General features: G+C 45.8%; 1 long non-coding RNA gene across 1 annotated transcript; it reads right to left on the bottom strand.

Moving 5' to 3' along the window:
• Positions 1-9,977: 9,977 nt before the first annotated feature.
• LOC140525417 (uncharacterized) lies at positions 9,978-20,014 on the bottom strand. Its single transcript, XR_011974033.1, has 2 exons — positions 19,900-20,014; positions 9,978-11,608 (listed from the first exon to the last, which is right to left on the bottom strand). It is a non-coding gene; the product is annotated as an uncharacterized lncRNA (long non-coding RNA).
• Positions 20,015-24,699: the final 4,685 nt, after the last annotated feature.

The following is a 24,699-nucleotide window of genomic DNA, read 5'->3' as shown; positions in this document are numbered from 1 at the left end:
AATAATGATGAAATTCTTGGTCGTTACAAGTATTATCTTGTGAAATAGTAATGTAAACAGTTTAACCACATTAAGTCCTTTATGATCATTCTTTCATATTTACCTTTTTATGCTTCTCTTGAATCTTATGTTTGAATATCAAATTTTTTTGTTCGGTTATGCTCTTTATTTTTTGTAATTTTAAATTTTATTTGTATCATCCATATTTTGTTTTTTAAGTTTCTTAAACATATGTTTAATTTAGCCATTTTTAGTTTTCACCATTCATTTCCATAAGATTTTGAGTTTTGAATTTTCTCCCCTACCCTCTCTTCCCTCCTCCCCAATATGGCATGCAGACTGTACTTCTACATTTATGTTAAACATGTTTTCACATTAGTCATGATATAAAGAAGAATTAGAACTAATGAGACCAAGAAGAAACAAAATAAAACAACAAAAGAAAAGGAAAGCAAGTAGTTTGCTTCCATCTGCATTCAGACTTTGCATTCTTTCTCTGGATGTGGATGGCATTTTCCATCCTTAGTCTTTTGGAGTAGTCTTAGATCTTTGCATTATTAAAAAGAGCTAATTCCATCAAGGTCAGTCATTGCACAATGTGGCTGCTGTGGTGTACAATGTTCTCCTGGGTCTGCTCATTTCACTGAGCATCAGTTCATATAAGTCTTTCCAGGTTTTTCTGAAATCTGCCTGCTCATAATTTCTTATATCACAATAGTATTCCATGACATTCATATACCACAACTTGTTCAACCATTCGCCAATTGATGGGCATCCTCTCAATTTCCAATTCTTTGCCACCACAAAAAGCAAGTCAGCTCTGATTTTTTAATCTTGTTTAATCTTGCTCCTAAATCTTTAATCTTGCTCCTAAATCTTGTGTGAGCCTGACTGCGGCTCCATGATATTTGAATTGTTTCTTCAAGCAGCCTCTTTTACCTGGGAGCTCTGGAATTTTTCTAAAACATTCCTGGTAGTTTTCATTTGGGGATCTCTTTCAGGAGATGATCAATGGATTCTTTCAATTTCTATTTTACCCTCTAGATCTAATACATTGAGGCAGTTTTCCTTGATAATTTCTTGAAAGACCATGTCCATGCTCTTTTTTTTTTATTATCAAGACTTTTAGTTAGTTTTGTCATTCTTAAATTATCTCTCCTTGATCTATTTTCCTAGTCAGTTGTTTTTCCAATGAGATAGTTCACATTTTCTTCTATTTTTTCATTCTTTTGTTTTACCATTTCTTGATGTCTCATAAAGTCATTACCATTCAATTGTAATTTTTTAAGGGGTGATTTTTTTCAGTAAGCTTTTGTAACCCCCTTTTTGTACCCAGAATTGGCCAATTCTGCTTTTTACAGAGTTCTTTTTGTCAGTGAATTTTTGTACCTCTTTTCCCATTTAGCCTTTTCTGCTTTTTAAGAAGTTATTTTCTTCAGTGAAATTTTGTGCCTCTTTTATCCTTAGGCCAATTCTGTTTTTTAAGATGCTAATTTTCAGGATTTTTTTTTCTGTCTCTTTTACCAAGCTGTTAATTCTCTCTCTCTCTCTCTCTCTCTCTCTCTCTCTCTCTCTCTCTCTCTCTCTCTCTCTTTGCAATTTTCTTGCATCACTCTCATTTCTTTTCCAAATTTTTCAAAACAAAGACTTATTTAACTCCTCCAGAAATTCTTGTTGGGCTTGAGTCTGATTCACATATTTTGAGGCTTTGCTTCTAGCTGTTTTCACTGTATATGGCCACTAGAGGTGCCAGTCAGTGCCAGCTGCATCTGGTGCCAGACATGTTTTGAAGGAGAAACTGAAAGAACTATGGAAGTTTAACTTGGAGAAAAGACATGTAGATGTGTGTTGGGAAGAATGAGAACCATCTCATTCACAGAACATGTAAAGACCTAGGACCTCAAGAGCTTAGCTTCATTCTGTTTGGCTCCAGAAACAGCAGACATAGTGCTAGTCTGGGAGGGAGGAAAGCCTTTTCTACCATAAAAGGTAACCAATGACAAAGGGGCTGCCCTGTGGGTTAGGAGGGAGCCCCCTCTCCCTGGATGACTTCCAGAAGAGGCTAGATAACCACTCAGAGGCTCTCTGGAAGTAGAGATGTTTTCTCAGATACTGGTTAGGTTGCTAGATGGTTTCTGAGGTCCTTTCGAACTCGGAAATCTGTGATTTTGTGACAGAATATTTATTTTTCTTAGGGATGTCACAAAAACACACCATGCTGCATTGGTGCCAAGTGGAAGGAAGGCTCATAGGTTCTCCCCAGGGAAAATAAAATTCCTGCCAGATCTGGTTTCATTTTACACTCCAAGGCAACCAGAAATTTCATTTCATGAAGTGCTTGGTCATTATGTCTTTTGTAAAAATTATATTTATTTTTACATCACCTATATTTCCCAAAGCACCTCCCTCCCCTTCTCAGAGTCATCCCTAATAACAAAGGAAAAAAAAGAATGAAGGAAAACCAACCAACATGGCATTAAAGTACATGATAAGTGGTGTTTCCCACCAATAGATGAGGCCAGGTGGTGTTTTCTCCTATCTCTTCTCTGGGCCAAACTTGATCATGGGATTCATGGCCCGTTATTTGGTTGTTGTAGTCATTGTATATGTTAATACTTTTCTTGGTTCTGCTAAAATTGCTTTGTATCCATTCATCTAAATCTTCCCTTGATTTTGTATATTCCTCATTTTGTCATTTCTTACATGTTCGTAATATTCCGCTACATTCAGATGCCATATCTCATTCAACCATTTCCCAATCCATGGATGTGAACTTTGTCAGCAGGTCTCCTCCCACAAAAAAAGGCTGCTATGAATATTTCAAGCATATAAAGAGCCAATTGTTCATCACTGACCTCATTGAGATGTATGACGAGTAGTGGAATCTGTGGATCAACGGGTATGGACAGTTTAGACACTTTCTTAGATTAATTCTAAGTTGTTTTCCAGAAGAGCTGGGCCAATTTACAAACCCACTAAGAATAATAATAGCATTTCTATGGTGCTTTAAGGTTTACAAGGCATTTTACATAGGTTACCTCATTTGATCCACATAATAACCCTGTGATGTAAGTGCTATTTTTATGCTCTTTTTAAAGATGGGGAAACTGAGACTCAAAGAGGGATTGCCTAGGGTCCTCCAGTTAGTAAAGTGCCTGAAGTAGGATTTGAATGCAGGTCATCCTATGTCCAAGACCAGCCTCTATCTGCTATCCCAGGATGCTCATCTTTCCTCAACTCTCCAACCATGTCTGATCCCTTCTTTTGTCCCCTTTGCTGGATAAAATAGTTTTGATTTGTATTTCTCTTAGTAGTAGTTTGGAGTAGTCTTTCAAGTAATTACAACTAGTTTGTAATTCTTTTGAGAGGTGTTTGTTCATATCCGTTGACCAATCACCTACTGGGCTAAAGTGTTAAGTTGTACATTTTTCTTAGTTGCCTGTGAATGAATGAAAACTTCTTAAGCATTTAGGCATCAAGCACTGTTTGAAGTGTGTGCGTGGGACAGGGTTTACAATTACAAAATTGAAGATGTCTTTGTCCTCAAGAATTTTTCCTATAGGGACAGAAAATTTATAGGACTATAATGACCTGGGAGGGACATTGTGGTCTGTCAAGTTACAGGAATTGTGGGTAGAATAGGAGAGTAAATCGCTCACCCTTTCTTATAGTAATGGAAGTATTGATTTGATTATGGCTCCAGAACTTGAAAGAGGGATAGTGGAGAAAGGAGAAAGGAGGGGGAAGTATGAATACAGCAATAAGATGGTAGTCAAGAAGATCACCATGGAGTAAAGGGAAGCAAGAATAGAGCCAGCCTAGGCTATAGGAGACTCTTCTCAGTAAAGAAGTAGGATTCCAGAGGAGTTTTAGTGCTAAAAGACTTAAGTTGACTATATATCTTGGATATCAGACCCTTACCAGAGATTTCATATAAAGAATTTTTTCCCTAGTTACTCTTTTCCTCTTATCCTAGTTGCATTAATTTTGTTCATGCAAAAGTTTTCAATTTCATGTGATCAAAAATGTTCTGTTGTGTCTTTTTTAATTACTTCTCTCCCTGATTTGGTTAAGGACACCCCCTCCCAGTCACAGTTATATTAGTGAAAAGTAGTGATTATGAAAGTGAAGATCTTAGGTCAAATAAAATTATGCTAGCCTCCAGCAGAGGCAGAAAAGGAAGATGGCGGAATCACCAAGAAGGATCTGAGTTTTGGTGGAAAGAAGAAAAAAGGGGGAGGAGAAATGGTAATTAAATGTAATTCTTAGAAGTCCCTCCAGTTCTCAAGGAGGAATTCAGTTACCAGTGAGGTGGATTTCCGTTAAGACTTGTCCATAGCTGAGTTCATAGAGCAAGGAAAGGCAGTAAGTCCATTCTAAGGAGGGTAAGCCCCTGCTTAGACTTGGAGTCCCCAGGGACTACCTCTACCACTCCAAGTAAACAGGCATTGCAAATGCTCAAAAATGGGAAAAGGACCCACATAGACAAAAATATTTATAGAAGCTCTTTTTGTGATGACCAAGAATTGGAAATTGAGGCAATGCCCCATCCTTTAGGGAATGGCTTGTGGTGTATGAATATAATGGAATACTATTGTTCCATAAGAAATGGTGAGCAAGCAGATTTCAGAAAAACCTAGAGACACTCTTATGAACTGAGGTAGAGTGAAATGAGCAGAACCAGGAAAACACTGTACATAGTAACAGCTACATTGTGTGATGACCAACTTTGATAGACTTAGCTCTTCTTAGCAATACAATGACTTAATTCCAAAAGACTCATGATGGAAAATGGTGGAATCTGAATGCCTGCTTACATCAACCTCCCATCTTTGTGTCAAGGTGCAGGTTACATTTTTCTTTCTTTGGAGATGATCACATTGTGTCTCACAAAGACCAGTAAAATATCCATATTACACAAGTAAAGCACTGTTTGTTTCTGAGAGAAGTCTGGAGTCATTGAAGGAGCTTCTCAATCCTCCTTCACCACTATTGCAAATTGGAGGTAGGAGCCCCAGGAGAAAAATAATGACTGACAACTGTCATATCTCCTCCCTGAAGGTCTGTCTACCTTGAGATGCTAGGATCTGTAGTATTTTCCACTAGTCACCCTGTCCTCCTGTCCTCTTCTGTACTTTTCCTTTTCATTGAGGTGACATAGGAGCTAAGCTTTAAAACTGAGATTTGAATTCCTGTCCTCCCCCGTTCCAGTTCTGTGCTGGGTCGTATCCCCTCTGACAGGTAGATTAAGTTTGAAGCCATGACCTTTCCTCAAGCACCCCCTTCCTCCCTCCCAACCATATCACTCATGAAAGAGACAGAGATGATTGTCTCTGCAAAGGGCACTTCTCAGAGCTTTACATACAACCTGTGGTTATGATTTCACAACGATGGAACTACAAAGGGATTATAACAACCTGTAGCCTTTCTCTTTTGTGCTAACCCCCATACAAAGGGGCTTTGAAAGCACCAGGAAGCTTCAAGTGTACTCAAGCTGAAAGCCAAGTACTGTTCACTTGTAGTTGGCATTCACAAAGCTCAGCTCATTAATCTCACGGCCACCCCAAACCCTGCCCCCAAACTCCTTTGGCTAACCTTAGTTTTACCGCCAGGTGTTCTCCAAACAAGCAGATTCAAGACAATGCTTAGCTACTTTTGTGGTTGTCTAAGTGTAGGTGACTGAGTTTCCTTCCCTAAAGGTTGTGCCCCCTTCCACACCCTCCCTCCATTAAAGAAGTCCCCCAGACAGGGCATTTCTCAGGTAACATCCAAAACCCCAGAAAGCCTTAGACGACAGTTTCCATTTCAACTCATCCAACAGAAGCTTATGTTCATTTGGCAGTATGTGTAGCTGGGCTTAGGCTGTGGTCAGTGACTCTGGTGGGGAAAGACTACCAGATAATGGTTCTCTAGCACCGGAGGGGCTGTCCTATGGACAAGGTATGACTTGTCGTCCTTGACCCCAGGAGTCAGAATAGGGGGAGGAGTTGAATGAGCTGCTTTGAGAGGAATCGGGTTGCCAGTGGAGGTCTTCATGCTGGATGGCTGCTGTTCAGATGTGGTTGGGTGGAGAGGAACTTTGGTTAGACTTTGGGGTTAGGTGGCTGCTAAAGTATCTTCTAAGTCTCAGATTCTTATCAAGACTAACGCTGTCTTTCTATCATATATCACTCTGTCCCAGGGTCTCAGGGCTCACCCAAAGTTCAAATGAGTGTCAATCTCTAGTTGCTGACAATACTTCAGCTCCCCTGCATAAGGGGAGTAGCATGCATGGGAAGGAGAATACCTTTGTGTCTAGCCAGACTTCTATATGGCTGAGGGCAGGGTTCCTGCCGGCTGGACTGGAAGGGTGCTGTTCTGCAGGGGCTCCCAGACAGTCCCTGCATTTAGGGCCTGACAACCGTAACTACAGCTGACCCAAACAGAGACATAAAGACTTCTGTGTCCTCACCCACAATGGGCTGTCAATGTCCCATTTCCTGACTTCATGGAAAAGTGTCGTTGGGAGAAATATGTCCCCAATCAGATCCCTTGACTTCCCTAGAGGGTCTGTTTGACTTGTTGTATTCATCATGGGATCAACCTTCTGGAATGGAACTTCTGGCTGTCGTCATTCCGAACCCCCTCCCTTTCCCCTTCCTATGATGGATGCCAGTCCACTGGGGAATGAATGGCTGAACACTGACGATGTCAATGGATAGGAATCAGAGATGTCTCCCCTCAGGAATTCTGGTAGTCACTGTCAGGCTTGTATGCTACTATCCAGGAGAATGGAGAAAATCTAGTGGAATGGTATTTCTGGGCATGTAATTGTATTTCCCAGTGGGTTAGCATCTCTTTTGTCTCCACCCCAGTCTTCACTGTTGCCTCCTAGTCCCTCCCCTGATCACATTGTTTCCACCTATCTACACAGGAAATATCCCATAGATAAATGACAGATAAGCTCTCTGAGGGTCAGACATAGTATAGTGCCAGGCACACAATTGGTTGGTTGCTGTCCTTCATTCTTGAAGAGGACCAAAATGACATCTCCGTGCTAGAGTCAAGTTTCAGTGTGTCCAACCATGGCTGATCAGACCAATATGAGCTCAGAATGCTCTACCGCAGACTGGGCACAGATAGTCCATGTGAGCCTTTGGGGTGAATACTCCAAATTTGCACATCCTACATTTCCTCTATGCTGTTTCAATTCTACTTTACTCGTAGGGCACAGCACCCTTTCTGATGTGGGCACACCATGCTGATTGTTCCTGTGCCAGTGTCTCCCATGTCACACAATCAAATCCAACATTCTTGAGAGACTTTGAGAGTATCCTTGTATCACTTCTTCTGACCACCATGTGATCACCTGCCTTGTGTGACTTCTCTATAAAATAGTCTTTTTGGTAAGTATATATTTTGCGTAGAACAATGTGGCCAGCCCATCAGAGCTGTGCTCTCTGAAGCATAGTTTGAATGCTTGGCAGTTTAGTTCAAACAAGGACGTCAGTGTCTGGTACCTGATCCTGCCAGGTGATTCTCAGAATCTTCCTAAGACAGTTCAAATGGAAGCGATTCAGTTTCCTGGCATGGTGCTGGTAGACTGTCTATGTTTTGCAGGCATGCAACAACGAGGTCAGCACAATGGCTCTGTAGACCTTCAGTTTGTTAGTCAGTCTGATATCTCTTCTCCCTCATACTTTCCTTCGGAGCCTTCCAAACACTGAGCTAGCTTTGTGGGTGCTTACTGAATGGAATGGAATTCTCCAATGACCTGGCAATAAAGAGAAAGGAAGAAAGAACAAAATGTCCCCCACCTCCACAGCTGAGGAAGGGCACATTTTTTATTTTACCTCCCATAAATAGACACAGACAAAAGACACAAAGTTAAGTTGTCCCCGAAGGCTTTCCTCAGCTTATTAGAAAATGTTCTCTTGGGGATGGGCCTTCAGACCCTCCCTCCTCCTGCCCCTCCCCCATAGCTTGTCAGCCTGGGCTGGAGGAGGGGGGCAGCTGTCAGGTGCACTTGTCCATGTCTGGAGTCATGGACCTGGTAGCTGGCTTCCTGATAAGTTGCCTCTTCCAGGATAGGAGTACAGCTCAGTGACTGTTGCTAGCTCTTTGTCCAGTAGTGAAACCCAAGAACAGATTCCCATCTAGAGAATGACTTGGTATAAGCGATTTTTCCCGTTTCTCTGGAAACAAACCCCTTGTACCTTTATTCTTACCTTCTGCATGCAGAAGGTTGAAGAAGGATGGCAGTAGCAGGCACAAAATGAGGAGCCCCCTGGCCCATGGCAGCCATCGGCTGCTTGTGTGGGGGCTTTAGATTGTCCTCCTGGTGGGGTTGGACAATTAAAAGCAGGCCATCCAGGGTGACCATGGCACAGGTGACAGGGGAGCACAGATCCAAGGTCAACCACCATGTGACTGACGATATCCAGAGCTGGAGCAGCCAAGGAGGTCATCCAGTCCAACTCGATCATTTACAGAGAAAGTAACTGAGGCAAAGGAGGTGGCTAGGAGCATAGGATCTGAATCTGCATTAGCTCCACCTCCAAACTTAGCACCTTTCTCACCTCTGAGATGCTTCCCAATGACTTGTCCAAGGTCAAGTTGCCAAGAGCACCAGAAATAGTCAAATCACCATTGTCTTAGATGCTTGAGTGGACTCCTAAGCATCTGCCCTGACAACCCCCGCCCCTCATCCCGAGGACTTCTCAGCCCTCCTGGCTGTTTCTGAATGTGGGCAACCAATATTAGAACATGAGCTCCCTTCGGTTGAGGAGGCCTGCCTTTGGGTTTGTAGGCTGGTGCTTAGCACAGTTAGGGCTCTTGGTCATCACCTGATAAATTCTTTTCACTTATTCATTCTTCCTGTCATGTCAGGCAATGCAGGGATTGGGAGGTGGGTCCTCAGATCCCAAGTCCAGTGTCCTTTCCACCACACCTTGTTGTACCCAGCTGAGGTCTAGATGCCAGAACTGGCCAGGCTTTCACAAAGGTCTCAGTCATCCTCCAGTATGAGTGATCTCAGCCCAGTGGTTGTGGAACTGAGGACTCACCTGCCAACCTTGGCAATCTGAGTGTGAACTTGGTAGGGCCCACTATTTGAGTCTGTGATGGGATGGGGAGGGTGTGGGGGCAGAAATGTTTTTGTTGAGTCTTTGAAATAAGTAGTAATGTTAAAGGGTTAAATGGAACTGGGGCAGTTGGAAAGAGACAGACCCCGAACCCCTCAGGGTACCCTAGAAGCCTGAGGGGCAGATGTAGCCTGCCTGGTTCTAGCAGAGAGACCCAGTGGTACTTGCCACCAAATAAATACATATTGTACACACACACACACACACACACACACACACACACACACACACGGATTTGGGGATAATTGATTATTTCAAGAGACATTATTTCAGCAGCAGCGTTATACCTCTCCACCTCCAACCCTTTGCCCAGCCTGGTGGCCCCACATCTCTGTCCCTTTCATCCTTCATGGTCTGGTTTTGGCCACAACCACTGACAGAGCACTTCCACACCTGTGGTGCAGTCAGCTGGTAGTGACCCTTTCAGAAGGGGGTCAAAGTCTTTCCAGCTTGGGCATGTCCCAGGGCTCCCATTTCTCCAGACTCATCACAACCTTTCCCCACCCCCATGACACATTCAAGGAGGGATTTATGGTGCCCAAGATGGATGCTTGCTGAAAGCAGGGACTGTTTCACTTTTGTCTCTGTATCCCCAGTGCTTTAAATAGGGCCTCCTGGCACACAGTAGATGATTAATAAATGCTTGGGTGTTGAATCACTGATGGACTTGTTTCTTTTCCTCCTGGGTTTGTGGTCTCTTCTCTATTCTGGCTGTCCTTGGGACTCTCTAGCTTGTGACTGTCCCTTCTAAAAGGGTATGCAGAGATAGAGGTCCATCTTTCCCTCCTTCCTCAGTATCCAGGGCTCCATCCCACCCTCCACCATTCCCCTTCCACATGCAGACAAACCCCAGTCTGAATTTTTTGGGTCTGATGTATTTTATGCTGTTTTTTGTTTTGACATCTCAGTTATTTCACTCTGTCCAGGGTGGCTTGTTCCCTCCCTTCCCCAGGGGGCAAAGCAAACCAAAGATTCTGACAACATAGTCAGCATTCTGGCTGGGAGGTCCCCTCTCTCTAAGAAGAGGGAGGAACATTTTTTTTCTTCTGGGCCAAGATCGATCTTTTCAGGACTCCATTGTTTCCAATTTGTTTCATTATTTTCATTGCAACATTGTAGCTGTCCTTGCCTCACTGTCTCACTGTCTCCTTTTGCCTAGTTCTCCATCAGTTCATACAACTCTTCCCAGATTTTTCCAAATTCCCCACATTTGTCAATTTTTTTACAGTGTAACAACACCTTATTATACTCATTTTCTGAATTTGTTTACAAAATCCCCTGCAGAGAGGCACTTATTTTGTACCCTGGCCTTCACTTTTACAAAGAAGCTGTTACCAATAGGTGGGTGTATCTGGGACCTTTCTTTCCCTCCTGGATCTCCTTGGGGTATATACTCCAAGTGTTTGGGATACTTTGAGCAGTGAGATCTTTGGGTCAAAGGGCACAAACTGGTTAGTGAGTTTTCTCCCCCAATTCTAGATTGTGAAAATAACAATGATAGTTCTCCAGAATGGTTGTGGTCATTCAGAGTACCAGTGATACACTGTTGGCGGAGTTGTAAGCTTGTCCCCTCCTCTAACTCCAAGGGTTTTCAGATACACCCCTGTCCAGCTGCATGTCCACATTTCTGGATATGGAAAGCTGAATGCTGCACCAAACATAAAGAACTTTATCTTTATACCTATTAAATGCCATCTTACTTGACTTACTCCCTTGTTCCAATCTGCCAAGATCTTTTTGTTGGTTCCACATTCTGCGACTGTCATTCCTAACTTCCTGCCATCTGCAAATTTCCTGAGATTTTTTTTTTTTATGGCTTTTCAAACATGCTAAAAAATACTGACCAGAGCACAGCCAAGGACAGACCCTAGAGGTCCACCACTATAGACACTGATCCTGGCTGACCAAGGTGTGTTCCCCAGAACTCTTGTTCAGTTTTCCCAATCGAAGGTCAGCTCATGTTGGCCATGTGGCATTCAAGGTGTCCTGGGAGTCCCATGCAATACCTGAATCTCCCCGGTTCAGCACTCTGGCCTCTGCTTGGTGCAGAATGACTTCTCAGGCTCTACATTCAGCTGGTTGGGGTGAAATACCCCAGCTTCTGAGCATTTGCAGGGGCATGTTTTCTACCACTGGTTTTGGTGGGATTTTTCCCTCCAGCACAAGAGCATGGTGATAGGAAAAGATTGTTTTTGTTATCCACCAACTCACCAAGCCAGTAACAGGAACCACAACTACGCACGTGAAGCAGTTTGTTTATAGAGTACTCACATTGCCGAAGGAACTCCTTGTAAACATTTCAGGAAACAGCAAATGGCATTTTCAAATGTCCACTGAAAGCCTCGAGGCTCTTCGGCATCAGCCCAATGAGTTCCAAGAGCATCTGGATGGTGTAACTTTATATCCACTGTGTGTAGAGAGTCTTTCTGGCTGCTGTCTTTGGAAGGACCTCAAGGGGCTTCAGAGCAGGACAGAGTCAGGTGAGGCTGCCAGGGCAGAAATGGACCCTTGGTAGAGTGAACTTTAGAGAATTTAGAGAACTTGAACTTCATTGGAGAGCCCCAAGGGAGACCAGGTTGGGAGGGGGTAGGACACCAAGGAATGTGTTTAAGTGACCAGAAACAGAGGGGGCATTTATCAACTGGGCTATGCCTGAAGCAATTGTGGCTCATGAAAGCAGTGGACACCATTAGCTGTAAGGAGTGACCAATATCAAGTCTAGTCAGGAAGCATTTATTAAATACCTACTATGTGCCATGTACTGAGTGAAGGATGGGGATAGATTTTTTTCAAAGGCAAAGACAATGTCTTTTCTCAAGGAGATTCCAATCTAATGGGGAGACAATATGCAAAATAGAGACAGAATAAATTGGAAATAATCAACAAAGGGAACTGAGGGGGCTGGGGAAAACCTTTCTGTACAGGGTCCTATTTTACTTGAAACTTGACAGAAGCCAAGAGGCAGAGATGAAGAGGAAGGGCATTCCAGGCATTGTGCACAGCCAGAGCAAATGCTCAGAGTCCAGAGATGGAGGGTCTTGTTCAAGGAGCAACCAGGGAGTTGGTGTCACGGAGAGGGTGCCCAGGACAGTGAGAGAACTTGCTGTGGCAGCAACAGTGGAAAGAATTGGATATGTTTAGCCTCAAGAAAAGAAGACCTAGGGAGAACCTAAGTCCTGTATTCAAGGGTCTGAAAGGCTGTAACACAGAGGAGAGTTGGACTCCAAGAGGGCAGAACCAGGAGCATTGGGAGGAAGCTGCACAGACAGACTTAGACTGGAGGTCAAGAAAGGAGGAAGGCTGGACCCATGATTTCTTTGGCTTAAGAATCTCCTTATGGGGTGACACTCTCTGAAAAATCTATTGTCAGAGAGAACAATGGGGACCATCTCAGAGGGGAGCAGGCTAGCCCAGCTGGCTTCTGAAACCTCATTTTGCTCTGAAGTCTTGTGATCCAGTGCCCAGGGTTCATGCCTTTGAGGGAGGAGTGCCAAAGGTCTCAGATGGTCATTCTTCACTCCAAGGGACTCAGCTGTAGAGCTTGGGAGTTTGAGGAATTACTAAAGCCATTTTTTTGAGTTAAGACAACTTCTGTGGGCCACCCTGGGAAATTTATGACCATTAGGAAGCTGATTTCCATAGAAAATTGTCTTCTGATTCACCACAACTAACTTGTGTGTTATAAACCCATTGTAGGTCGGGTCCAGGTATGAAGACAGAAGTGTCCTACCTTGCATCTATCTAAGTAAACTGAGGGAGGTAGAGTCTGTCAGAGCTCAGGAAGGGCCCAGAACAGGACTACAGGCACACTGCTCCCTTCTTCCCTCTATTTAATATGGCCCATCACCAGGCAATACTTCTCCTTCAAAGGTTTCCAATCACTGTGCAGGTGGGCACCTGAGTAGCCTCTGAAACAGCCTGCTCAAGACTGTAATTCTGACTTATAGGATGCTGCAACTGGGCCAAGGTGAGTTAGTAGCCCTGGCATGGGGAGGATCAAAGCTGATTAATGACCCTCAGTATCCAGTGAGAAGAGGAGGTAGCTCTTGCCAGATCCATGGAGGCTCAGAGATGCTTTGGGGCCATTCTGACTTTCCCTAGAGCTGAATCTCGGGCCTCAGACCCAACCAGCCCATCCCTCTTGTTGCACTGAATGTTTCCTGCCAAGCCCTGATCAGTGGCTATCAGCTGGCCCCCAGAGCAGACAGACTTCCCGGTATGAGGTTTGGGGTACTATTACCCCCTTCCTTGTCTTTCCTCTTGGGGCAACAACAACTGGATGGGCTGATGTTATCGACAACCCCAGATCAGAACTGGTGTCCTTCCAGCAGACCTGGAATGGGCCCACTTTGGATGGCTGGTTTGTTGAGTGAGGTCAGAGTCGCCACCTGATCCCCTACACAATAGGGACAGGAAGCAGGGTGCCCCTGTGGCCCCAAGAAGGGAAATCTGTTCACGATCCCAGTTGAGCTCCTCTGCTTCCTGAACCCGGAAGCCTGACTGCTCACTCCCAATGGCTGCTCCTTTCCCTAGGTCAGACCAGGTGGGCCCTTGGGGCAGCTGATACTTTCAGAGATCAGACCTCTGCCTGGTTTTATTTGGCGGTTCTGAACCTAAGTGTTGGCTACAACCACAGAATATCAAAGGGAAGGGAGGAAAGAGCACAAAGCCAAGGCAAGAGCTGCATCTCTGCCCAGCAAGCAGGGAGGGCTCTCTCAAGTTGAGTTCTTCCTGCTGCTTCCTGGCCCTCTTTTCTCACTCCCCAGCCCCCTCTTCCTTCCCTCCCTTGTATTGTGTTCCATGAGCTATGCCTTGTTCTCTGGGGGCCCTGTCCCCTCAACTTGCTTGACCTCAGTGCTCCTAACCCCTCCCTCTAGTGTGGGCTTTTAAGAAAGAAGAAAAGTTTAGGTGGACTGTGTAATTGGAAAGCAGCTGGGAGTGCTAAAGCCTGAGAAAGGACTTAGTGGGGAATTTCCTCTGGGGTCTGGGCTGGATGAGGTGGTCTTGGAAGTCTCAAGTTCTGTGATTCTGTGATCTAAGAGCTGTCTTCAAGGATGTGAAGGGGGATCTTGCAGAAGAGGGCCTTCTCTCTTGGGTCCCAAAGACAAAAACAGGAGACCAATTTGGGTGGGATGTCAAGACCTTCCTAATCCTGAGAGCTGCCCCAGAGGGCCAGCTCCCCCTTAGCTGAAAGGCTCCTAGGACTCCCCCTTGTTGGGACTTGGAGAGTGGGAATTCTCAGCAAGGTATAGGGCAGGCTACAAATCTTAGCACGCATGTCCTTCCCTTTGTGATTCTGTGGTGTGCATACACCTGTGTCTTGGAGACATTATTTGTTCAAGGGCAGTGCTGTTAATGGAGGAGGGGCTGCCAAAAAACAGGTCCACTGGCATCCTTCGAATTGGTCCAGTCCTTATGTAACATGCCCCCAAAGTCAATAAATTGTACATAGCCTTTGACCCAGTAATATATCGCTATGAGGCCTAAACCCCAAAGAAATCAAAGCAAGAGGAAAAGGATCCGTTTGTACAAAATTATTTATAGCAGCTTTCTTGTGGAAGCCAAGAATTGGGAACTCTGAGGGTGTCCCCTCTTGGGAAATGGCTAAAACAGATGTAGCATGTGAATAGAATATGATGTGACAAAGAACAAAGTGGATTGTTTTAGAGGAAGCTGGGAAGACCTCTATGAATGGATGCAGAGGGAAGTGAGCAGAACCAGGAGAATGCTTTCCATGATTTGTTATTTAAGACAACTTTGAAAGACTTTAGGATACTGACTGATGCCAGGATAAGACACCAGTCTAAAAGAATCAAAATGAAACATGTCAGTCTTTCTATCACAGAGATGATTAATATAAACTGCAGTGAGAGAGATATTTTCAGATACGATTAACGGAGTGGGCATATGTGTTTTGAGGGCTTTTTTTTCTGATTTAAAACAAATTACTCAATGGGGAGGATATAGTAAGAAGGATAGATTAATAAAAGAAAAGTGAGTTCCTCTTAAAAAAAGCAGTGTTCATGAGAACATTCTGGCTCCTTTGGATGGCCAAGAAATGCCTTTTAAAGGCATAATTTTCAGGCCTTTTTTCATATCCTTTTCAGAAATGTCACCCTACCCCTGCCCTCACTAAGGGACTTTCCAAGGCCATAACTAGCTGCTCTTACCACCAGTTATAGCTCCCCAGTCCCCTTTCGGTGACTTTCTACCCAACAAGCAAACAAACATTTTTGGTCTTAAGAGAAGCTGGGAGGGAAGAAGGAAAAAAAATCCAATGAAAGGCCAGATTTGGCCTTCCAAATCAGAACTCAGTTTTAACATCCTTATAAGACAAAGAAAATCTAACCAAGTCTGAGTCACTGAGATTTGGGAAATGTTCTCTGGTGACAAGTAGCAACAATCTTGTTTTTAAAGACCTTTGCCCTCATCTACCTGGGATAGACCCAAAGAATACATGTCTTGGTGGCTATTCTGGGAACCCTAAAAATACAGCCTTACAGATGGCATTTAGGGAGGAGAGACTACCTAAACAATTCCCACAAACAGGCAGCTTCCCGAGCCAGGTGCTCTAATGAGTAAGGCCTCATTTCCTGCAAGGATTTCCTCCTGCATCTCCAGCGGCCATGGAAAACATGGCACTGCCCCAGCTCTAGTGAAGGATGGATGCTAGGAGAATACACAGGCACTCAGAAGAATTATAGGTCTTCCTTTCAAAGGACATTGATTTAATGAAAAGTTTCAGCTGCATGTCATTAATATTGGATGGAGTGAAGAAAGATGTATGTATATCATACATACATATAAATAATATATATTATACACGTGCATACATGTTACACATAGACTACGTATATTATACATATATGTTAATATTCTGTATATTATACATGTGTGTATGTGTGTAGACACACACAGTAGTAGAGTTGTGAATTGGTCAAGCCATTCTGGAGGCATTAAGTATTATGTTAAGGAAATGACTAGAATGGACATGTTCTTCTAACTCAAAGTTTCATTTTCTAGGTACATGTCCCAAAGAAGTCAACATAGGAAAATATCTAATACATCTGAATATTGATAGCAGCACTTTTTGTAGGAGCAAAGAAATACAAATAAAGTGAGTGCCTGATGATTGAGAAATGGGGAAATTAACTATGGTGCATAAATATAATTGCATGGTAAGAAACAACAAATATGAGAACATTAGAAAGCATGGGGAGAATAAACACTACTGTCACTCAGATACTTGACACATCACAGTGATTGAATGTTCCTTGAAGTCTTTCTGTCACTGGGTTCACATCCAATTCCATTACTAGAAAATCATCAAAATCTGGTCCCACCTGGCATGGTGGAAGGCAAGAGCTTCGTAGAGCACCTCATGATTGGTAACTTCCCCTGGACAGGGGATTCCTTGACCAGTGAGTGACTAGCCAGGGTCCATCTTTGTAACATCAACATTCTTCTTTCAGTGTCTAATCATAACTTTTCAGCAAATCCCTTTCCTAAAAGCTAATTCAGGCTACCAGCTAATGATTAATGAGAAGCATGGCGGTGGGGGCTTGTGAACAATAATACTAAGTATCCAGCCTCTCAGGTTACTCCTAGAACTTGGAGAGAAAATAAGGAACAGCCAGCTTCTAGAGTTCCCCATTTACCTCCATAAGAGGACATCCCCATTTATTCAACAAGTATTTATTGAGCATTTACTGTGTACAAGATGATGCACTAAGTGCTTGAGATACAAAGATAAGAACATAACTGTCCCACCCTCAAAGAGCTTATAGTTTATTGGAGCGAAGGTTTGAGCCAATTTCCCCAATCATCCCCACCTTCCTAAGTATTTATTTTGTAGATTTTAAAATATGTACTTATATACATATCTATTTTCTCCTCTCAAGTCTCCCCCAAGCTCAGTAGATAAATAATCAGCAATTCCAGCTGAAGACAGGCAAAGGGCCAAATCTAGGGAGATGAGATTAGCAGGGGATCAGAAAGTTGACGCAGATACAGGAACAGTGGGTTAGGGCAGATTGATCTGGCCAATATGGGATCAAGAATGGAGGTCAAAAAATTCAAACATCCAGAGGTCAGGGTCCAGGCCAAGGATTGAAATAAGAGACTTAGGACCCCAGAAGCAAGAATGCAGCTAGATACTCTCAGTGTCAGAACACCATTAATGAGGTCGCTGTTCCCTATGCATGATGGACAAAATGTAGACTTCTCCAAGGTGCTGGCTCAGAAATTACTCCACTAAATAAACCCATGTCATTTGGAGAGGGGAGAGGAGAGGGAGAGAAAGAGAAGGAGAGAGAAAGGGGGGGAAAGAGGAGGGAGGAGACAGAGAGAATGAGGAAGGGCTCAGATGGGACCCCTAGAGCCCACAGCCTTCAGTACCAACATAGCAGTTAGTCAGAGATGGATCTTCTCTGGTGAGACTAGAATCCATTCATTATTCTAAACATGAGATCCATGATTGTTTCCGACAACAGACTGGTGATGGACTGGCCATCAATCTTGGGGCCCAGCAGAGCCTGCCAGGCAGGCCTGAGAAAGTTACAGGAGCCCAACAGGGAGAAAAGAGCAGCTCTTCTCCCCTAACAGTAGAGGGGAGAGTAACCATAGCTAACTTTAACAATGGTCATAACTATCACTGTTGCTGTGGCCAGCAGACAGACACAGATGGTGCCTGGGCGTCCAGTGCCCAGGCGTCCAGCACCCGGTCTTAAGCAGTCTTGGCAGCCACCCCTGAGGGGCTCTGGCAGAAAGGGCTGGAGTCAGCTTGGCTCCTGAGTCAGCTGTTATATGTTCAGGGTGAGCATTCATGTCTCAGTGTATGCTGGCTCCACAAAGCAGGCCTTGGTTTTTGGTTTTCTTGACTGTCCAGACTAGGAAAGTGAAAGACAAACTTCTGCTAACTCAACTAAGAGTCTTTTCAGAGAGCAGGGCACTCCTGGTTCTAGACCATGCCGAGGGGCAGTGAGAGGCAAGGGAGAGAGACCTGATCTGGAGTCAGTGACCTGGGGGGGGGGGGGCTTCTCTGGGCCTCAGTTTCCTCGTCTGTAAAGGGAGCCTTGGGGTTCCTTGGATCCTGACGTGCTTTTCAATTTTAAATCCGGAACTTTATGAACTGTACTTCCTTCCCCCAACTTTCCCTTTTCCAAAGGACAAGTCAGGCTTGGAGGAGGATGGGAATGATCAGAAAGCCCCTCCCTTGGCCTGGTCTTCTCTCCAAGGCCTCTGAGGGCTCACAGGATTGTGACCTGAGGTCAGGGAGGTAGGAAGAACAGAGGCAGGATTTGAACCCATGCCCTCTGGCTCCAGGGCTGTCCCTGCCATGCGGCCTCACACCCTCTGTTCCAAAGGTGACATGGGGTCATTGCCAAAGATGCCAAGCTCTGACAGCTCATCTGGCCTTCTCATCCAGGGGCCGACCTGTAGGCCCAAGTGAACAGGGCCAGCCCTGGAAATCAGCAGCTGAAGCCCTGGGCAATAGATGCTGCTATTAGACTCAGAGCCCAGGATTGCAGAAAGAGTCTGCCACCCAATGCTCTTTAAGCATTGTCTGCCGCCTTCCCAACTGCACTGAGATCCTCATCTGTGCCAAACCATGCCCCTGAGATCTCACTCTCACATGAGAAAGCAGGGAGAGAGCCCGGAGGATGGTGCATTTGTTTCTGGGTCCCCCACCGTAGGCACTGGGCCTGGTACACAGGAGGTGCCTAATGAGCTGGTGGATCAGTCCAGTGTGCAGGGTGAGCAAGGTGCTGTGGGCTCTCAGGAAGCTCCAGGGAAACCTTCACACCAGCCAAATATTTTCCTTGGCAATAAGGAGCTAAAAGCCGTCTCCCAGCCCCTTTCCTTGGGTGGCACACTGTTCTGAGAGGCGCCAACAAACAAAGGAACGGAAAGAGAATCAAGAAGAAAGCCCACATTGTCCTTGGAGAGACATGCACACAAAATATGGTGTCAGCATGGCTCCAGCTCCAAGTCAGGGTGGGGGCCCCACCCCGACCCCCATTCCCACCCCCACCCTCATCCCAGGGGTGCTGGCCTATCTGCATCTGAGGCAAAGAAAATAAACCAGCCTGACTCTGGGGAATTGTCTTGCCCAGAGTCCAGCCTCCCCCCTCCAGCAGAGTCCCGTAAGTCAGAAAGGCGAGGACAGGAGACAGCCATTGAAAAATGAAAGGTCCTTTTTTCTTAAAATGACTGGCCCAGCCATGGGTATTCACACCATTGGAAGAAATAGGGGGTTGGGTGAAAGCCAGCCCTGTTAGGGGAGCTGTCCACTGGGCTTCAGACCCCAGGAAGCCAAGAGTCTGTTGGGCTCCTGAAGACTTCCCTGAGGCGAAGCTGGTACAGGGACCCACCAGGGAGAGTCCTTGGGAAGAAGGGGGCAGGGGGCATGGCCAGCAGACACACATGGGGGGCATGGAAGGGCACATAGATCAAACTTTTTCCCGTGTCTGACCCAATTTATGAGAAGACTCAAGAAGGAAAACAGGCCAAGCCATTAACAAGGGAATTCCATTTAGAGGAATCTTGCTGAAGCCTCTTCGTGCTGTGTGCCCAGCACTGTGTTAGGCAGCTGAGAATCTGAAGATAGAACAGCCCCTGAACTCAATGAACTTCTCTCCTGACAAGACACATGGGAGAGAGTCCTGGCAGACAAGGGGTCAGACAAACAGCAATGGCTCCTGGGGGAGCCTTGGGAAAAAGACCCTTGATCTCCCGGCTGAGTAGAGGGGACAAGGGAAAGAACGGATCCACTTACTGTGGGCACAGCCTCAGTTTCCTCTTCTGTGAAACAAGGAGATAGAGTGGTCTCTGGGGCTCCCCCCAGCTCTGAAGCTACAACCGGGTGGTCCTGTGAAGTCCCACTCCCTCAATTTCCTCATCTATAAATAAGAGTTGGACTAGAAGCTCTTGGGTTCCTTCTGGCTCCAAACCTATGATTCTGTGAATGTATTCCAGCTGGAGGTGGGGTGAACATGGCTGGGGGGTGGGGCAGACTGTACAAATGACCAGAGGTGGGAAATGTTAGAGAATGCCAGTTTGGCTCAGAGAGGAATAACAGAAAATAAGTTAGAAGGAAAGGCCAGAGTCAGATTGAAGCCAAGTTGAGACTGTTTGTTAGACTGTTGTCCCTGGGAGGGTGACCAAGTCCAGCCTCTTTGTTTTACAAAGACATCAATGCCCAGAAAGGAAATGACTTGTCTGAGGTCTCTTGATGTGGCCCCCTCCCTTAATTCCATCATCTTGGGGCAAGGAAACAGCAGCTTTGCCAGAACTCACTCTCGCGATTCCTCCTGGGATCCTAGGCATCCCCTGGGCTCCTTCTCAGAATCTTGTCATGGCTCTTCCAAGGTCACTCACTGAAGGCAGCCTTGGCCAATGAAGGCCAGAAATGCCACTGAGGAGGGGAGCAGGTCTGAAAGTCACCTTCAAAGGCCTTCCCTCACTCTCTTACAATATTAGGATCTTTCAGCATGTCTCCAATATGCCCCCTTCTCTCCTTTGCCCCTATCCCTGTCCAGGCTCATGCCTGGACTGTGGCAGGGGCTGCTGGAGCATTGGCTACCTCCAGGGTCTCCCAGCTCCAGCCCTGCCCCCAGTCCCTAGAGAGATTTCCTAAGGCACAGGATCCACATCCCCTCCTCCATCAATTCCAGGGACTTCCCAGGACCTCCAGGAATACAGAGAAAACACTTTGGACCCTGCCCCCTGCTCACCCCTTCCTTCCCAGGATCCACAAACATGACACTTCATTTCTCCAGACTCAGGATTTCTTGGGCATCAGTGCCCCAGGCTGGAACCCCCCTCCTCTGCTCAGACCAGCGAGCTCCTAGCTCCCTAAAAACCAGTCAGTCCCATCTTCCTTGGACTTCCTTCGAAGACTGTCCCTCTATCGTGATTTCTTAGGCCTCCTTGTCCATAGCTTGTCTGTGCAAGGCAGTTTGCTGCATTCTCCCATCAGATTGTGAGTGCCTTGAGGGCAGGCTCATGTGTCTCCATTGTGCATCACAGTGCCCCACACATAGTAGGTACTTAATAAATGTTGGTCATTTGTTTTCATATTAATGAAGTCTCCTACATATTAGAATGGATGCTCCTTGAGGGCTGGAGGATTTTATTCTTTGTCTTTGTCATGTGTGTGTATGTGTATGTGCGTGCACGCATGTACATGCACACCCCCCAGGACTATTCATTGAGTCACCTAGCTGTAATCTGTAGATTACATACATACATACATACATACTTACATATGCAGTGGATAGAGTACTGAGCTTGAGACCAAGTATGAAAGTTCAAATCTGGACTCAGATACTTCCCACAAGTCACTTAATCCTGTTTGCCTCAGTTTTCTCATCTGCAAAATAAGTTGGAGAAGGAAATGGCAAACTACTCCAGGAATTTGGCCAAGAAAAACCCAAATGGCGTCATGGAGAGTTGGACATGACTAAAAAGACTGAACAACACCACAATACATATATACAGTAAATACACCTACGCATGCATGCCTACATAAATGTATATTCATTCTCCAGTGTATGTCTGGTGAAGCACTTTAGGAAATCCAGAGGAAATGAGACTCACAGGACGCCAGAGCTGGAAGGAAGCCCAGTCTGGTAGACCCACTGAACGCTGGACTTGGAAGGACTCCGGAGATCATTTCATCGCAAAGCCTCATTTTCCATTTCAGGCTTCTGGGCTCTGTCCCTGAGAGGTCACTTGCCAGCTGGACTCCAAGAATCCACTTATCTGAATGTTTCCTCCTGTGCATGACAGAGAGCTTACTCCTTGAGAACAGTGAGACAATTGATGGGAATCACGCCTTCAAAAAGTGTTTTCCAACCTTAAAAGATGTCCCATACACATCTGCTATTGTTGCTGCTTTATGGTGCAATTTATTGTGATCCGTGCCCCTGAGCAGAGGAAAAAGGAGTTATTGCTGAAAGTCAGTGGATCTTCTCATGTTCAGAGGGCCCCAAGGCAGGATAGCCCCTAGGACAGTGCACCAAGAGGCAGGATTCATCTTTGAACACACACACAGACACACACACAGACACACAAACACACACACACAGACACACACACACACACACACACCACTCCCCTCCACTTCTCAGGGGCCCTGGGGCAGCTCTCCCTGGTCCCTTTCTCTTCCATGTCCCTGGTGCAAAGGCACTCAGTGCATTCCTTTGTGACCCTCAGCTAAGGTGGTAGAGAAGGCAGAAAGGATAGTGGGGATATACAGGAAGAATGGCTAACCCACCCTGCCTCAAGCCTCAGTCTCCTCATCTGTGGAACAGGGCAATAACCGCTGGGGGCATTAGGAAATGGGAACCATAGGGCAGCCTAGCCCTAAAGCTGGTGACGCAGAACCATAAGTTCTTCCATAGTCAGTCTTGATGAGGTGGTGGGGCCTGAGAAATTAAGGGAGTTAACCAGGGTCACGCAGTCAAATGGGTCAGAGGTCAGACTTGAACCCTCCCTGGACAATTCCCTATTTACTAGGCCCCACAGTCTTTCCTCGGAATATTTGCTATAATTTGTGTCTTCAGGGACATCCTGGAGGGGCAAGCCTTGCCTAAAAGTGCTCTTCACTGAAGTCTTGATGTTATGATACCCAGAGCAGCCTGTCTGGACCAATGGTAGCCCTGCACCCTGGGAGGAAATTCTGATTGGGAGGCAGCTTTCTGAGCCTCCAAAGTCTCACCCTTCAGAAGTGGCATCCACTCTCCTGGCCATGACACTGGGACACAGGGGGAGGGGGATTGATGGCAGAGCCCTTGCCCTGGGTGAGCAGAGGCAAAGGCAGGAATGACTGCCAGGCTGGGAGCCACTGTCTGGATCCACAGAGACCTAGACCGAAGGGAAGGGGAGGGAGAGGTAGGCTGGAGCAGCAGTGAGCCTGGGGATCTGAGTAGGGAGAGGGTTTCCTCAAGGGTCCTTGGTCAGAACCTGAGGACTTCCAGTGCTGACTCAAAGACCAGGAGCTGAAGAGCTGACCATGGTGCTTGGCTGAGAAGTTCTGGACAATGAGAGGGTAGACTTCCCACTTTGTTGGTCTCCAGGCCAAGCTAGTCTGGCACCTACCTGGGTTGAGGCCACAGGGGCTAGGGACCTCCATCAGCATCCATTTTTTTTTTTTTTACCAGCCATCCAGGTTTGCCCTGGGTGCAAAGCCCCAAGGTTGTCTGTCTCTTCAGTAGGGTCTTCACTTCTCCCTCCACACTTTTGAGGAACAATCATCTTTGGGGTGCTAGTCCAAAGGCAGGGACTCACAAGAGTGCCCAGCGTGCCTCATGGATTTGCCCCCAGCCAAGCAGTTTGGTTCTCGTGCAAGAAGGGAAATCCAAAGCCACAAAGATCCATAGAATGGCTGGGATCCTGGGAGAGGCCAGGATGGAGAAAAGCCTACTTGGGTACTACTGGATCTTATCAGGGTCCCCTCAATCACTGCTGGGCAGCGGGGGGGATGCTACTTCTTTGCCATGGTTTCTCCCTCTGTGGCTGACTCCTTCCCTCCATATCTGCTGTTACTGCTGCACCTTCCCTGGGAGCTGACACAGGCCACCTTTCAAGAGCTTACAAAGCCTTCTAGTCATTATAGCGATAATGAGGGTAATAACAACTGGCATTTATGCATCTGAGTTTGCAAAGAGCTCCATGTTTGTTAGCCCATTTGGCTCTCACAACACCCCTTCTGGGTATGCTCATCTTATAGATGAGTAAACTGAAGCAGGTGGAGGTCAGGCATGACTCTGGCCATGTGTCTGTGGTAGGATTCAAACTCAGGTCTTCCTGACTCCAAGTCCAGAACTCCATCCATGACCCCACTGGGCTGCTTCAGAGGAAAGGGGATGAAGACAAAGGGTGGCCCTAACCTAGACCCAGGCTTGCCTAGGGGCCTGGCACTCATGGCCAGTGTTCCAGTGGGAACCAGGGAGGAGAAACTCAGAAGATGATCCTTAGACTCCAAGACCAGCAGGAGGAAGGGCCCAAGGGCCTTTCAAATCAGCAGTCAATCCACAGTCCCTAGGAAGGCCTCTGCACCCTTGCTCCAGCCTGGGTGATGCCCTTCAGCTGGGCCTTCAGCACACCTCCAGCCCAGTTCAGACAATGACCACTCAGACACTTCTCTATCCTGCCCCTTCCAAAACCTATCCCCTTCAGCTCCTGCTTGAGTGGTCTGTCCTGCTAGAGTCCCTTGAGGACAGACATTCCTATATTTGTATTGTACATGGAACCTGGTCCATACTAAATGCTTCATAAACGTGCCTCTCTCTCTCTCCCTTTCTCTCTCTCTCTCTCTCTCTCTCTCTCTCTCTCCTATTTCCCCATCTCTCTATTTCTATTTCTCTATCTATCCAATACTTATTTATCTGCCTATTATAGCTGTCTATCTACATTTATCAACTTCTTTCTATTGATAGATTGATCAATGTGATGGAAAATGTTTAACAGCCAGCTTTCTGAAAAAAGAATTCCACACACTGGGCATCACTACCCTTTTCTCCATCACTTTCTTAGTCTATACAAATCTAGGTTATCCTCAAAACACTAACTC

Source organism: Notamacropus eugenii, chromosome 2, assembly GCF_028372415.1.
Source record: "Notamacropus eugenii isolate mMacEug1 chromosome 2, mMacEug1.pri_v2, whole genome shotgun sequence".
NCBI classification, from domain to species: Eukaryota; Metazoa; Chordata; class Mammalia; order Diprotodontia; family Macropodidae; genus Notamacropus; species Notamacropus eugenii.
This window is presented reverse-complemented; position numbering and strand designations above follow the sequence as displayed.